We start from the raw sequence: 13,795 nt of genomic DNA on the forward strand, positions 1-13,795 counted from the left end.
TGCTAGAGGGAAAAGCAATCTTTAACTTGACAGTGACAAGACCTCCAGTATCTTATAGGTCTTCCTTAGCATATGAAAATCCTTTTGAAATCTCTGTTTTTGCTTACCTCCCCCAACTGTGCATTATCTAATCACAGGGGCAGGGCCAGGGCAGCAGCTCTTTCTGCCCACAGGTCCTGTCCCTGTGCTTTGATAAAACCACCATTTTGCTCGAAAGAAAGAAAAAAAAAGAAAGAATGAATGAATGAACTGGCTTCCTACGTGCTAGGTTGCTGGAGCTTTCTCCACCATCTTCCAGTCCCACTGCTGCCACCTTAGCTTCTCTGGCTCCAAAAATCCTTTTCTCTGTGGTGTGCCGCTTCCTGCCTTTGGTAGACCTCTAAGAGCTTCCAGATCCTCTTTAGAGTTTACTATTTATCTTAATATTAAATAGGCCATTTGTGAATGGGATTTTAACTTTCATTTGAACTAATTTTGGACTTAGAGGTTCAGAGAGAGTACAGAGTTCCTGACCCCCCAGCCCAGTTCCCTCTAATGCTAACGTCTTACCTGACCACAGTACGAGGACAAAACTAAGAAATCAACCTTAGCGCGATACTTAACTAAGTTACAGAATTTATTTGGATTTCGCCAGTTTTTTACATTCACGTCCCTTTTCAGCTCTTGAATCTAATGCAGGATCCCATGTTGTATTCAGTTGTCAGGTCCCCTCCAACCTGTGACAGTCTTTGTCTTTCTCGTCTTTCATGACCTTGACACTTTTGAAAAAGGGCTGATTATTTTGTAGAATGGCTCCCAACTTGGGTTTGTCTGATGTTTTCTGATGATTAGATGAAGGCCACAGAAGTGACGGGTCCTCAGTGTATCTTATCAGGGAGTACATGATGTTAGCGGGTCTTATTACTGGTAAGTTAACCCTGATCACTTGGTTAAGGTGGGGCCTATCAGATTTCTTCACTGTGAAGTCACTATTTTTCTTAGTAATCCATGTATTGAGGGGCAAGGGAGATCATTTAAGATTATGCAAATATCTTGCTTTCCCTTAAATTTAAATAAATGATTGAAATTATCAACCCTATTTTATACTTTGTATTGTATATTAGTCAGCGTTCTAGAGAAGCAGAACCAATAGGAGACATACGGAGATAGGGCCGGAGATAGAAACTAACAGTGTGCTGGGCACCATTCAGGTGAGCCAGGGAGGTCTGGGAAGGGCCATCCACATCATCCAGAAGATAAGAGGGTACGTGTTCTGCCTTAGGGGCTGCTCCTCATGAGCCTGGCTGTTTCTCTGTACCTTTGGTGTTGCTACCAGGGAAGACGCAGATGCTGGCCATCCGGGCCTGCCTCTTTCTGATGCTACCCCCACCCTCTCACATCTCTCACACCAACAGCTCCAGCCCTCTCCACACCTCAGGACAAAATCTTGCTGTATTTGCATCCCCAACACCTAGGCAATAGACAGGACTGAGAGAGGCAGGAGAGGAAGGATTCTAGAAAAATGCCTACACTAGATAATCATTTCATGGGAACATAACCTTTCCTGACTTAGGATAGCTCTGTGAGTTTCCTTAGGGTATGTTTTATTTTACTGATTCTTATCTTTAAACATGTGCTCCCCTGTGTAGAGGGATGAAAGTCATAAGGCTCTTCCCTCTGGTTTTCACAATTGCATATGCCCGAAACAGGGTATTTTTTTCAAGCATGTGACAGAGAAAGGTCCCCTGGGCATAAAGATTCTGGAGGAGGGTTTGTTGGTTTTGTTTTGTTTTGTTTTTTAATTTTAGGGTGTGTGTTTGTCTTTGTCCCTGATAGACCCTAGAGAGTACGTCTTACACCGACCTTACTCTTGTCAATTAATATTCATTAAGCAACAACCATTTCATTTGCTACATGCTAACTGCTGAGTTTAAGGGATATAAAAGTAAACATGTTGCAGGGTAACATACATTGTAACACAGGGCCTCCCTGTAACTCATGGCCTAGGGGCACAAAGGGCTGTGGGATATCAAGTAGTTTAGGAAAGGTACCTTCAAAGAGGGGACATTTTGAATGTAGCCTTGTGGAAGGAGAATTTCAACCAGGTGTAGAGGGAAAAGAACACTTTAGCACAAAAAGCTGCTGGTACACCCTTGACTTCCATGGAGGCAGAATGTTGTGCAGACAATGAGGGCATGGGAAGGTGATCATCAAGATTAGTTGTGCAGGACGTGTGGCTAACACAGATGAGACCCAGCACCTGGACCTTGATTTCTTATACCAGTCTCCAATAATAGAAACCAGGGTATTTGGAGAATTGGCAAACTCTCGGACTGGAGCATTTTGCTGTGCCAAAAAGAGGGTCTGAGAAAGTATATGTATCTGTGGGGAAAGTATTCAAGATCAACCTAAAGCAGCCCCATTGGCTAATGGTGGAAGAATTTGAGCACATAAATGAATGACAGTAATATTGGGTTATAGTCCAAAGTGTAAAATCAATATCCCTAAGCTCATGTTGATATAAATAGCTAAATAAATGAGAGAAAAGGGACAACTCTTTCCCACTGAATAATTGTAAATTATTCACGTATTTACAACCCCCTCAAAGAAGTAAAAGTTTGAGTGGTTTGCATTTTAGTGACTGGCTTCCATGATTATGGTATGGAGCTGGGGAAGGCAAGTAGCTCTGCAGTAGAGAAACAAGGTACAGACCCTGCTTTGACCAGGTGATCAAAGTTAACATCACCAATGATAAATCACATTGATAGCATGTACCCTTGATACGATACAATGAAAAGAGCACTTCACTTCTGTGGTCTTCCTCCCCAACCCATAACCTCAGTCTAACACTGAGAAAAATATAGGAAGAACTCAGTGCTCCTCAAAACTGTCAAGGTCATGAAGAGCAAGGAAAGTCTGAAAACCTATAACAGAATAGAGGATGCTAAAGGTGACAGTGATGAGTAGGTGTGAAGAGAAAAAGGACATTAGGGGAAAACTAGTGAAACCCAAAGTATGGAGTTAATATTCATGTACCAATGTCAATTTAGTAGTTGTTAACAGTGGGTGAAACTGGATTCAGAATATGAAGGAACTGTCTGAACTATAGTTTTTAGCTTTTCTATAAGTCTAAAAACCATTCTAAAATGAAAATTTTTATTTAGAGAAAGAGAAAGAGCCTGCATTATAGAGAACCTTGAACAAAGAAGTTTAGACTACATTGGGTGGGTAGGCAGTAGTAACTGCTGATGGCCTGTGAGCCAAGTGACATGATCAGAAATGGGGCTTTTGAAGATGATCTAGAAGCAGTAGAGGAAGTACCAGCACAGCATCTCCTTGTAATGATGATGTCAAACTAGAGGGGGAGCTGTATAGATGGGGAAAAGCTTCCAGAAAACCTAGCGATACAAGGAATAAGCAACTAAAGGAAACTGGTGGATGTTGAATGGGGATGGCCCCATGAATCCCAGGGAGAGCAACATCTTGAAGGGTTTGATCATATTGGTTTTGACAGTCACTTCCCCACACCCAACAGTAAGTAGGCTGAAGTAGAAACTGCGAAAACTGAGAGAGGAATGAAGAGAAGGACAGGAGACTAAGTTCCAACCTTGGCTCTACCACTACAACATTTCTCTGCAGCTCAGGTCACTCTTCTGTAAAACCAGGATGATGGCCTCTACAACCTCACAGCTGAGCTAATACAGTACCACTAGCCACGTGTAGCTATTAAAAGTAATCAAAAGTAAAAACGTATGTACTTAGTCACACCAGCTATACTTCAAATGCTTGATAGCCACTTGTGTGTGTCTAGTGACTACATTCAGAGAGTGCAGAAATGAATATCTCTGTCATAGCAGTAAGTTCTTTTGGACAGCACGCTCTAAGGTCTTCCTGCTCTAACAGTCATTGATTCTAGAACACTTGCAGGTAATGCATACTGCTATTCTTAAACTGGAGGAGGCATTTTTCTGGCCTCAAGCTGGTCACCCAGCTTGAGGCCAGGATAGAAAGGATCTTCTTATTTTTTTATTTATAAGTAATAGAGAAGCTCTCTCAAATTTCTTATGAAGTGGAAGTGCAGAGCTGTACATATGGTATGTCACTGTGTGTGGGAGTTGAGGGACACCTCTAATGCTTGAGTTTGTAGAGAACATCTTAGGGTAATAGTCACAATTAATTCTATAGAATGGAACCAGGGAATCTGGAACTACAATGGGAAGAAGGGACTTAGTAATTTTCACAGCTTGAATTTTTTCCATGTTTATATATTATCAACCCTATTTTAAAAAAATACAAGGGTTTTATATATAAATTTCAGTAACAGATGTGAAGTAACCTATCAGATGTCAAATAATACTTGATACATTTCAACAGCTATCCCACATAAACCCATAAGAAAAGGGAACTACCTAGATATGATGGTGAAAACAATGAATATATTAAATAGTGAAATATCAAAGACATGGTATTAGGGACAAGTCAGAGATGATGGTTCTCACTACCATTATGTTTCGGATATACTACTTAATGTAATAAGAAAAGGAAATAGATTTTAGTGTTCAACATTGGCTAACTAGGTGTTAAGACAGATCCTCTTGGCATGTTTTAAAAATCTGGGTGACTTTAAAAATATTTTTAAACTGATATAGAAGGGAAGGAAGTTCTTCTGATGCCAGAATGAAGGAAGTGTAAATCTAGTAAAATAAGTATTAATTCCTAATGGCCTGTAGCCTAAGGCTTAATAGGTCACACATGCAGGGTCAAGAGAAAAAGCCTAGATGAAGTTGAATCAGAGATTCCTGAATAATGCCAAGCATCTCTGAAGGGCAACAATTCCAGTGGGCGTACTAGAAAGTCTCGTCCTATAGAGAGTCAGTAAGGATAAATGTCCCACCTTGGATATACATGAAACAACAACAAAGTCTGCCCTTGATAATTCTTTATCAAATGTCTGTACCCACACAGATTTAGGAGTAGGATTCACACTACTTATGTGGCTTTAAAAGCCCCAAGATGGAGGGATCCCTGGGTGGCTCCGCGGTTTAGCGCCTGCCTTTGGCCCAGGGTGTGATCTGGGAGTCCTGGGATCGAGTCCTACATTGGGCTTCTGGCATGGGGCCTGCTTCTCCCTCTGCCGTTCTCTCTCTCTCTCATAAATTAATTAATTAATTATTTTTTAAAAAGCCCCAAGATGGGAAGGAGAGAGGAAGATGGCAGAGTAGAAGAATCCTGAGCCTGTATCGTCCCACAGACACATTGAAGAAACAACTAATATGTAATACAGCTCACTCTGAAATGACCTGAGACTTGCAGAGCAGATCTCCACAACTAAAGGCTTCAAGAGAAGGCCACATTGAGAAGGATAGGAGGGGAGGAGACACAGGAGGGACCCTTGGAAAACCCTTGGAACAGTGATGACCCACATACAGGAGGGATATTACAGGCACTCGATGTCCTCCCCGAGGAGTAAGGAAACCAAGCCTCAAATCTATCACCTCTGGCCCTGGGGACCTATACCATGAAGTCCCCATAATGTCTAGTTTGAAAATCATTGGGGTTTAATTCTCAGGGCAGGGAGTGGGGTGGGGGCAGGTGGTAGGAAGCTAAGCCTCTGCTCATAAAGGGCCAGCACACTGTATCACTTGACCTGAGACCCAGCACAGAAATAGAAGTTTCAAAAGTGCCTGGGATATACATCAAGGAGAATTATTAATAACTTTAGGACATGTGCCAAAGTGAGGTAGGTATCTGCAAGAGCTTTCTCTGAAAATAGAGGTGCTGGCAGGCCTCATTTTTCTTATTCCCCTTCAGCCTAGCTAGCTGGGCATTTGTAGAAACCAGTTCTGACACTTTCCATCTACCTTGTAACCTTGCAGCTCCTACCACACCCATGGGGCAGCCCCAGATCGTACCAGTGTCTCTCTAGAGCGACTCCTTCCCCGGGGAGGGGGGAGCTTGTCCCACCCACCATCACACCCACTATAGTTGCACTATAGTTGCAGCCAGCCATGCCAGGGGCAATTGTTGCTCATCAGTGTGCCTGCAGCAGTTGCATCCAAACCGCAACAGGAGGGCATATGTAGCACACATGGAGGACACTCGTGGAGTACCTGTTTCTGGTGACTAGAAGGATTGTGCTACTAGACACCACAGGATGCATTCTACAGAAGACTGCTATTTTCAAGACCAGGAGGCATACCTGACCTACCTAATATATTGTAAGAAACACAGAGAATCAGAGTAAAAGGAATATGATCCAAACAAAAGAAAAAGACAAAAAATTCCAGAAAAACAGCTAAACAAAATGGAGATAAGCAATTTACCTGATGAAGAGTTTAAAGTAGTGGTCCTACTAAACTTTACTCACTGGACTTGAGAAATGAGTGAATTAAATCATGGGGAACTTAAACAAAAGAGAGAGAAAATATGAAAAATAACTAAGCAGAGCTGAATAATAACTGAAAAGAAAAACACCATAGAGGGAATCAACAATACAGTAGAGGATGCAGAAAAATGGAGCAGTGATCTGGAAGACAGAGTAGTAGAAAGCCCTCAAGATAAACAATAAAAGGAAAAAAAGAATTGTAGAGAATGAGGATATGTTAAGAGAATGCTTCATTATCAAGAATAATAACATTTGCATAATAGGGGTTCCAAAAGGAGAAGAGAGAGATACGAGGCAAAACTTAACTTCAAGAAATAATAGCTGGAAACTTCCCTAACTGGGGACAAAAAACAGATATCCAGGTCCAGGAAACACAGAGAACACCAAAAATTATGCACCCAAGGAGGTCAACAACAAAACACATAGTAATCAAAATGACAAAAAGATAAAGAGAGATTCTTAAAAGCAGCAAGAGAAAAGTGAACAGTTACACACAAGGGAAAACCCATAAGGCTATCAGCTAATTTTCCAGCAGAAACTTTGCAGGCCCAAAGAAAGTGGCATATTATATTCAAATTGATGAAAAAATAAAATCTACAACCAAGAATACTCTATTCAGCAAGGTTATCATTCAGAATAGGAGAGATAAAGAATTTTCCAGATGTGAAAGGAATTCATCACCAGTAAGCTGGCCTTACAGTAAACATTAAAAGGACTTCCTTAAAAGGAAAAGGCCATAATTAGAAATTTCAAAAAATATGAAAAGAAAAAATTTGACTGCTGAAAGCAAACATACACTAAAGAGAGCAATCACTTTAAAGCTGGTATGATGATTAAAACACAAGAATTATAAAATCAATTATACCTTTTAAAAAAAATAGTCAAGGGACTCAAAAGATGTAAAATATGACATCATATACATCAAACCTGGAGGGGAAGAAGTAAAAATGAAGTTCTTTTAGAAACTATTGAAACTTAAATGACCACCACCTTAATATAGACTGCTATATACTTAGGATGATATATATGAACCTCATGGTAACCAAAAACCAGAACCTCTCTTGGATAAAAGATAAGGAGAAAGGAATCCAAGTATAACACTAAATAAAATCATCAATGACAAGAGAACAAGAAAGGAACGGAGAACCTACAAAAATAACCAGAAGACAATTAACAAAATGGCAAGAAGTACATACCTATCAATAACTACTTCAAATGTAAATGGTCTAACTGCTTCAGTCCAAGACATAAGGTGGAGGAACGGATTAAAAAATGAGACCCATCTGGGCACCTGGGTGGCTCAGTTAAGCACCTGCCTTTGGCTTGAAGGGGATCAAGCTCCACATCGGGCTCCCTGCTTAGTGGGAAACCCTCTTCTCCCTCTCCTCCCCACTCCCACCCTATCTCTCTTTTCTCTCTTTTTCTCAAATAAATAAATAAAATCTTTAAAAAGATCATTAATATGCTTCCTACTAAAGACTCAATTCAGAGCGAAGAACACATAAAATGAAAGGATGGAAAAAGATATTCCATGCAAATAGAAGTGAAACAAAAAAAGCAATACTTACATCGGCAAAATAGACTTTAAAACAGAGATGGTAGATTCTGGTCCAAGATGTCAGCTTAGGAAAATCCTCAACTATTCCACAGGCACACCAAATCTATACCTATTTATAGGGCAATTCCTACTGAAGAACTTAGGGCTGACTGAACAGCTGCACAACAAAAGATAGACCACATAGAAAACGGCAAGAGAGACAGAGACATGACAGATGCTGTGAATTGCATTGGGGAGGGACAGTACTAAGTGACCAGGAACAGATTTCTCGGCCCTGGGGCATAGAAAAAAAAAAAGGCTGCATTTAAAAGGGCAACTAGAATATAAAGGAACCTGCCCTAGAGCCCTGCCAAATGGCAAGAAAGCTTCTGGGACTTTCTCTATAGAGAAAAGTGGAAGAACTCAGAACTTCAACAAGGAAATAGAAAATATTTTTTAAAAATCAGTTGAAGAATAACTGAAATGAAAAATACATTAGAGGGAATGAACAGATTGTAGATGCAGAAGAATGACAGCAATCTAACAGACATTGTCATGGAAAAAGCTCCCAAGCTTAGCAGAAAGGAAAAACGGGAGGGAGGGAGAGAGGGAGGAAAGAAGGAGGAAAAAGAGAAAAATTGTAAATGAGGGTACGTAAAGGGGAGGTCTTAGTCAACATCAAGCACAATACAATTTGTATTATAGGGGTCCCAGAAGGAAAAGAGAGGGAGAAAAGGACAGAAAACTTATTTTAAGAAATAAATGAAAACATTCCTAACCTGGGTAAGGAAAGACATTTAAGTTCAGGAAGCACAGAAACCCCCAAACAAGATGAATCCAAGGAGGTTTACACCAACACCACAACACATAATAATTAAAGAGAATTTTTAAAGCAACAAGGGAAGGGTACCTGGCTGGCTCAGTTGGTGGAGTATGTGACTCTTGACTTCAGGATTGTAAATTCAAGCCCCACATTGGGTGTAAAGATTACTTTAAAAAAAAATAAAATATTTTTTAAAAGTGAATAAATGCAGCCACAGAAAAGAAAACTGTTACATACAAGAGAAACCCCATTAGGCTATCAGCTGGTTTTTCAGCAGAACCTGTGCAGGCCAAGAGTGGCATGCTATATTCAAAGTGATGAAAAGAAAACACCTACAACCAAGAATACTCTACCTGCCAAGATGATCATACAGAATTAAAGGACAGATAATATGATGTCCTGACAAACAAAAGCTAAAGGGACTTGTTTGTGTGGAGAAGAAAAGGCCATAATTAGAAGAAAATTATGAATAAGATGTAAATGTCACAACATACACATAAAATGTAGAGGAGAATGTATAAAAGCAGTTCTTTTTGAATGTGTTTGAACTTAAGTGACCATCAACTTAACACAGATTGTTGTATACTTAGATTGTTATATATGAACTTCATTATAACTTGAAGCCTATCATAGATACAGAAAAAATAGAAAGCAAAGCATAACACTACATAAAGTCATCAAAAACAAGGAAAGAGAGCAAAAGAAGAAAGGAACAGATAAAAACTATATAAACCACCAGAAAACAATTAGCAAACTGGCAATTAGTGCATACTTTCAACAATTACTTTGGATATAAATGGTCTAAAGGCTTCAATTAAAGACATAGGATGGCAGGATGGATTTTAAAAAAGAAAGACCTGGGGTGCATGGGTGGCTTAGTCACTTAAGTATCTGCCTCCAATTCAGGTCATAATCCCAGGGTCCTAGGATTCAGCCCCCCATCAGGCTCCCTGCTCAGCTGGGAGCCTGCTTCTCTGTCTCCCTCTGCCTATTTGTGTTTCTGTCAAATAAATAAATAAAATCTTAAAAACAAAACAATACCAATCTATATGCTGCCTACAAGATACTCACTTTAGAACTAAAGACACATAAGGAATAAAAGTGAAAGGATGGAAAAAACTATTTTATGCAAATGAGAAAAGATGGCAGGGGGTGAGGGAAGCCAGAGTAGCAATTTAAACATCAGATAAAATAGACTTAAAAACAGACTTTATTAAGAAACAAACAAGGGCATTATATAATGATAAAGGGATCAGTCCAACAAGAGGATATAACAACTTTAAATATCCATGCACCCAATTTTGGAGCACCTAATACATAAAGCAAATATTAACAGAAATAAAGGGCAAACTTGACAGTGATATAATAATAGTAGGAGACTTTAACACTCCACTTACATCAATGAGTAGATAACTCAGGCAGGAAATCAATAAAGTAATAATATCGGGGCATCTGGGAGTTCATCAGTTAAGTAGCCAAGTCTTACTTTTAGCTCCAGTCATGATCTCAGGGTCATAAGATTGAGCCCCCAGTCAGTCTCTGTCCTCAGCACAGAATCTGCTTGGAATTCTTTCCTCTTCCTCTCCCTACTCTAACTAACTAACTAACTAACTAAATAAATAAATAAATCTTAAAAAAAAAAAAAAAAGGAAACAGTATCTTTGAATGACATATTAGACAGATGGACTTAACAGTTACATACAAACCATTTGATCCAAAAATAGCAAAATACACATTCTTTTCAAGTGCACATGGAACATTCTCCAGGATAGATCACATGTTAGGCAACAAGTGTCAATAATTTAAAAAGATTGAAGCTGCCATATATGGCATCTCTTCTGACCTCAACAGTGTGCAACTAGAAATCAATCACAAGGAAAAAAATGGAAAAAACACGAACACATGGAAGCTAAACAGTATGCTACTAAACAACCAATGGGTCAATGAGATAAAAAAATACATGAAGAAAAATGAAAATGGAAAAAGAACAATCCAAAATCTTTGGGAACACAGTGGAAGAAGTTCTAAGAGGGAAATATAACAATAAACAGGCCTACCTCAAGAAACAAGAAAAATCTGAAACAACTTAACCTTACACCTAAAGAAAAAGAACAAAGCCCAACGTTAGTAGAAAGAAATAAAGATCAGAGGAGAAGTAAATGAAATAGACTAAAAAAATAGAAAAGAGCAATGAAACCGAGAGCTGGTTTTTTGAGAAGACAAAATAGATAAAACATTAGCCAGACACATCAAGAAAAAAAGAGGATCCAAGTTAATAAAAAAAATGATACAAGTAACAACACCACAGAAATACAAAGGAATATAAAATACCATGAAAAATTATATGCCAACAAATTGGACAACCTAGGAGAAATGGATGAATTCCTAGAAACATACAATCTTCTAAAACTGAATGAGGAAGAGACAGAAAATCTGAACAGACCAATTCTAGTACTGAAATTGAACCGGTAATCAAAATTCCCAACAAAGGCCAGGACCAGAACAATTCACAAGCGTATTCTACCAAACATTTAAAGAAGAATTAATACCTGTTGTCCTCAAATTATTCCAAAAAGAAGAGGAAGGAAAGCATCACCCTGGTACCAACACCGAACAAAGACATCACAAAAAAAAAAAAGAAAACTTCAGTCCAATATCCCTGATGAACATAGGTGCAAACAACCTCATCAGAACATTAACAAACCACATTCAGCAATACATTAAAAGACAATCATGACAACTACATGGGGTTATTCCAGGGATGCAAAGATGGGTCAATACCCATAAATCAATGTAATACACAACATTAAACTGAAGAATTAAAAACCATATAATCGTCTCAATAGGAGCAGAAAAAGCACCTGACAAAATTCAACATCCATTCATTAAAAAAAAAAAAAACTCAAGAAATTGATTTAAAGGGAACATAACATAATAAAGTTCATGTGTGAAAAACTTCAGCTAACATCATACTCAATGGTGAAAAACTGAAAACTTTAAAATAAGAAACAAAACAAGGATATCCACTCTTACCACTATAGAAGCAGAAGTTTTAGACATTTAGCACTCAGAGAAGAAAGAAAAGGCATCCAAGTTGGTAAGGAAGAAGTAGAGATGTCACTATTTGCAAATGACATGATATTGTGCATAGAAAATCCTAAAGACTTCACTACTAGAATAAATGAATTCAGTAAAGTTTCAGGATACAAAACCAATACACAGCAATCTGTTGAGTGTGTATACTCTAATAACAGTGTGTATACACTAATAACAGATAACAAAGTAGCAGAAAGAGAAAGTAAGAAAATGATCCCATTTTCACTTGCACATAGGAGAATAAAATATCCGGGAATAAACTTAACCAAGGAGGTGAAACACCTGTACTCTGAAAATGATAAGACACTGATGAAAGAAACTGAAGATGGCACAACAAATGGAAAGATATTTCACACTCACGGATTGGAAAAATTAATATTGTTAACATGTTTATATTATCCATGGCAATCTACATATTTAATGCAATCCCTATTGAAATACCAACAATATTTTTTCACAAAAATGAAAGAGAAAATCCCAAAATTTGCGTGGAACCACAAAAGACCCCAAATTGCCAAAGTAGTCTTTAGAAAGAACAAAGCTGGAGGTATCATAATTCCAGATTTCAAGAGATACTTAAAAGCTGTAGAAATCAAAACTAATGGTATTGGCACAAAAATGGACACATAGATCAATGCAACAGAATAGGGAGCCAGAAATAAACCCACATTTATGTAATTAATCTATGACAAAGGAGGCAAGAATATGCAATGGGGAGAAGACAGCCTTTTCAATAAATGGTGCTGGGAAAACTGGACAACTACATGAAAAAGAATGAAACTGGACTGCTTTCTAACATCATACACAAAAATAAACTCAAGGTAGATTAAAGCCCTAAATGTGAGACCTGAAACCATAAAACTCCTCAGAGAAAACATAGACAGTAGGAGGCTGGGAAGGTGGTGATGGTGTAGGAGGACCCAAGATGACCCAAATACTAGCAGAAGAAACTCCATTAAAGGTAGAGAAAAGCCCATATCAAAGAAAATAGGACAAGCAGAGACATAGTTTGGGAGTGAAACATACTGTGGCCATCTGCAATTGGGAGGAAGCTAGGAGTGTGAAGAAACAGACTATCACACCAGAGAGCCCGTATAGGAAGACAAATCTCCATATTTGGCATTGAAGGCAAAGGGGGCTGTATCTCATGAGTTCTTACTACTAGTAGACTTAAAGCCTAGAACTTTAAAAATCAGCAAGCTCTGTTCCAGGAGAGTCTGGAGGCCGTTAGGAAGCAGAGTCCCAGCCCTTAAAGAGACAGCAAGATGAATAGCCCATGGAAATACAGCAATTTGAAAAATGCCTAGGGCACACAGGAAGGAGAGTTATTTACTCATTTCAGAGCATGGCCCAGGAAGACAGGTATCACAGAGAGATCCCTCCAGGAACAAAGGAGCTAGTAGCCACCATTTACTTCCCCTGCCCTTCAGCATAAACACACAGCTCTCTACAGGAACCAGCATAACATCTACACTCACTACCTAATGTGCTTACACCAAGCCGTGCAACACACACACACTTCAGCGGATCCACCCTTCCCAGGCACACTTGCCTTAGTACTGTGTTGCAGGTTCCCTCCCAAGAAAACTGATGCAGACTCTGCCAATGCTACCTCTCCTGACCCACGTTTTGCAGGGCCTCTGTACAGTGGTGGCAGGTCTTATTTCAAAAGCAGACCAGTTCATATCTTATTAAATGCGCCACACATGGCTGAAGACCAAAAACTCCCCACAACAGGCAAAAAGAGCCTCTGTAGATGGCTAGACTGAGGGAAAAAATGGAAGACACAACAGTAAGGCATACACAACACACATAGGAGACACTTCCTGAAGCACCAAGTCCTGGGAAACAGAGGACATTGCACTTCAGGGCATGATAGGACAGGCCATTACCTTCAGAACAGGAGATTTAGCTAACTTTCCTAACACAGAGAAACAGAGAGTTAGACAAAATAAAGAGACAGAGGAATATGTCC

General features: G+C 39.1%; 1 protein-coding gene across 3 annotated transcripts in view; it reads left to right on the forward strand.

Annotated features, from left to right (window-relative positions):
- The window catches only part of PARVA (parvin alpha), a 167,392-nt gene that overhangs the window by 107,023 nt on the left and 46,574 nt on the right, over positions 1 to 13,795 (forward strand). The window lies entirely within an intron of this gene.

The sequence above is a fragment of the Canis lupus genome, chromosome 21 (genome assembly GCF_011100685.1).
Source record: "Canis lupus familiaris isolate Mischka breed German Shepherd chromosome 21, alternate assembly UU_Cfam_GSD_1.0, whole genome shotgun sequence".
Classification (NCBI taxonomy): domain Eukaryota; kingdom Metazoa; phylum Chordata; class Mammalia; order Carnivora; family Canidae; genus Canis; species Canis lupus.